We start from the raw sequence: 3,731 nt of genomic DNA on the forward strand, positions 1-3,731 counted from the left end.
GAGCAGCGGCATTTTCAGCCTTGACCACCACCTAAAGGCTTCCTTACAGATAAATGACTGAAGAGCTATAGCTTAAATAAAACAAAAACAAATACAACAGATATCACACAGCTGTAAAACAAGCCGACATATGACTGCAGAATAACTGGAGTCACTAAAGACATTACATGTGCTCGAACTTGTCTTGGTGTCAGAAACTCACAGAGTGTCAAGGACAACAGGACCTCACATACAAAGAGATAGCGCTGTGAAGTAAAGTGGACAGCTGACTTTACATATCACTCTTCGTAATACAACATTTAGTATTCATTAGCTATGTGATTTTGAGCAGTGTTGCATTCAGTATGGTGGCAGCTATAAAGAGAAGTGTAGTGACTGTCCAGTTCTATATTTGTCCAGTGTACCATGCGGTTTAATATAGACGAGTAGAGAGAATTCTGTGAAATATTGTGGGGACATTGGAGAAAAAGTATTCCTGTAGCTGGAAGGTGTTGTTATGTGAAAAGTCTGGAGAGCACAGCATTGTGGAGATATTGTATGCAGTGCAACATTGTTCAAAAACCACTTGGAAATAATTACAGCTTTGCTACAAACAAATAAAATGGTTTGCAGGGAAGTGCATGTGATTGTCTGGATCGTTTCACTTATTCACAGGCTGTAGGGCTTCAGTCTGAGCAGGACAGAGCGAGGTTAAGCAGGTTAACAGCTTGTGGGAGAAGGGGGTCTGTATGGACAGGTAACTAGCTGGGAAGTGGCTGGACATGCAGTAAACACTCTGTCTCCACTGCAGGGCTTTGCGGGCCTCAGAGGATGACCATCATCTATGCATGAAATGCATGGATTTAAACAGTCGTCTTGACACATTTGTAAAAGTTCCTATCAATGTATTACTCATTATGACTGTGTAACAGCTGTTTTCAATTACTAATGACAACTGTGAGCAATTGTGTGTGGTGCGGGGGTATCAGCAATCACAACAGACGCAAAGCATACAAGTGCATGAAATGAAAAAGAAGGGCTGCTTTGGTACATGCTCGTAAAAAAGATCTTCAGGATTGCTAAACTGTGGACCTTTTGCCTCACCAGATAACCATCACCTTCTGCCACCGAAGAGCAAACAACTTCAAGATGTGTGTCACCATTTAAGAATATGCATTGAAACTGATCTGGTTGGTAGTGCGGATACAAATGTGCAGGATTTTTTTTTTTTTGCATTGCCATAGAGCAATAACTGTATGTAAAATAGATATCTCACCATGCTTTGGACTGACATGTTAGAGAGGTTAGCACCAATTGACCTATAAACTGTTGAGGTCAGAGAAGTTTCTATATTATTTTTCAAATTAAGGTTTTGGCAATACAACAGAGACATTGGCTCTGATGTGAGAGGTCTCTTATTCAGTGAGATGCAGACAGATAAGTTGGAACATGTGTCAGAAGCTGCCCAGTGCACTGAAGTTTGACATTGGCCAAATGGTGTAAACTGCAATAAAACATAAATATCTGTGAAGCACCACATACATTTGATTGGGTGTAGTTTAGATTGTTGTGCATGCATCTGGGTTAGGTCTGTCATTGTCAGTGTGTATTGTACATATAAACCAACTTCAACCAAAGCCTTGGAGGGATCTGGGACTAAAGAACTGGGCCACATAACGAGAGCAAACTCAGTAAACAAGTGATGAAATTAACATTTGAATTGTTGAGGAGAAACCTGAAATCCCACCTAAGTCCCACAGTCCCTTGTACTAACTGTTTTATGACCAGTAGACCTCCATCAGGAAATATTTAATCTTACTTGAAACCACGTAAGACTAGAAAGGAAAAACCAAAATCAAATTTGAAGTTTTGGAAAGTCAACAGAATAATAAAAAACCTTCAAAATGGCCCCAAAACAAGACACTGCGATATAGAGATCTACTGTAAATAATTCACATCTCATGAATATCCCTTTTCAGGATCTCTATTGGCAGCTCCCCAAACTTGGATTTCACAAAAGAGCCAGAATCTCACAGAAGCGACAAAATTACCCTATCGCCCAGAGGCAGGTGGGATAATGATTGTCTGATGCACCCGGGCAATACTTCAAAAGTCTTAGCACTGTGGGAATCACACTCTGAAAAAAGAAAGCCCATTTATTAACAGACACCTTTGTTTCCATCTTTGCACTTTAAAATGTGCTGCAGCGCACACACAAAAAAAACTCACCGCCATGATTGTTCATCCGATTCCTGATTTAGTTTAGGCATAAATAATTACTTTACCATAGATGTATCTATTTTTGTGATAAGAATATGATGGAATAGAATATTAACTTACAAAATGTACTGTCTCATTTGTTTTTTATTAACATCATCATTACTGAGGGAACATTTTCATGGGGAATAAAGTTATAATAAGTTGATTTGTTGCCTTATTCTTTGAGATACTTTGGCATTGTGCATACACATAAAAATACACCAATCATGGGTTTATTATTTATCACCAGAGCAAAATGTACAAACCAATATTTATTTTCTTTTACAAATGAGAAAAAAACTGTACTAACATGTTGATAGTCTATGAATGTTCTATTTCCATGTACTTTGATACTTGTCTTTGGATCTTGCAAAAATGTTCATTGACCATGTGATATCTGTTCATTGAATCCACCCGATGTTGTTCTATGTCTGTGGAATGGTATTTCACATGAATAAAATAACGACCATGTTATATGTCTGTGAAATCATTTTTCGATTTGATCAGGGAGCTTGAGATGACTCTATGAAAGGCTGAGGATCAGTTCGGCTGTATTGATTGACATTTCAGATTGAAAGCCACAGACAGTGATGGATTTTTTTCAAGGTTAGGTGAATCCATGGATTGCTTTTTTCCATTTTGAGTTACCCTTTGGCTTAGCACAGTGTTTTGGGCCCCATCTGTCACATTTATCCCAACAAAATCGCCTCATATCTCGTAGTGTCCACTACGAGGTTGATCTATTCTGCTAGTCTAAAAGGAGACTGGGAGAGACATTTTGCACTAATCATTCACAAGAAAGAAAAACTGCTTTATATGTACCGCATAAAATGTTCTATGCAAGTTATCAATACAGATTCTTGTCATTAATATCACTGCAAAATGTGCATTTAGAAAAAAAGCACTTAGGCTTGCCCTACAGCTGTACCATTCCCTTGAGCTATGGTGGCCCGTGATGACCATATATATAAGGTAGGATAAACATCATGTCAGACAGTAATCCATCAAAATACAAATACCAGAAAAAGTAATAGTGCTTTTTCTGCTCAAGAAGGAAACATCCCAGCCTTTTTTGCTGGTAGTTGTTGTGATGCCGGTCTCTCACAACACCATGTTCCGTCTTTAAGCTGCTGAAAATGCATGTGGGTGGTGAGAGATTAGGAGTGTCTTGAGTTGCCAGAAGGCAGAGAGTTTGTGTCCCAAAATTGAGTTAAACCAGCCAATAAGTACTGAATGCTGGAAATCCAAGTTCCCTTTGATGTAATTGTGGAATTATTCATACATAGACGTTTGATTGTTTTGTGCAATAGAGACTTACTAAACAACCCATGACAAAAGCATTTGGGAGGTCTTTACGGGTACATACACTCTAACACTTTAATCTTTAATTGTCACACCAAGCAATGAGCTTCTCCCGAAGCGCTGGCATGTCTATTTAGCTATTAAAAAAGGTAGATGTATATTTAAAGTATCAGTGCACATGAACAATCTAA

Source organism: Echiichthys vipera (assembly GCF_963691815.1).
Source record: "Echiichthys vipera genome assembly, chromosome: 4".
In the NCBI taxonomy this organism is placed as follows: Eukaryota; Metazoa; Chordata; class Actinopteri; order Perciformes; family Trachinidae; genus Echiichthys; species Echiichthys vipera.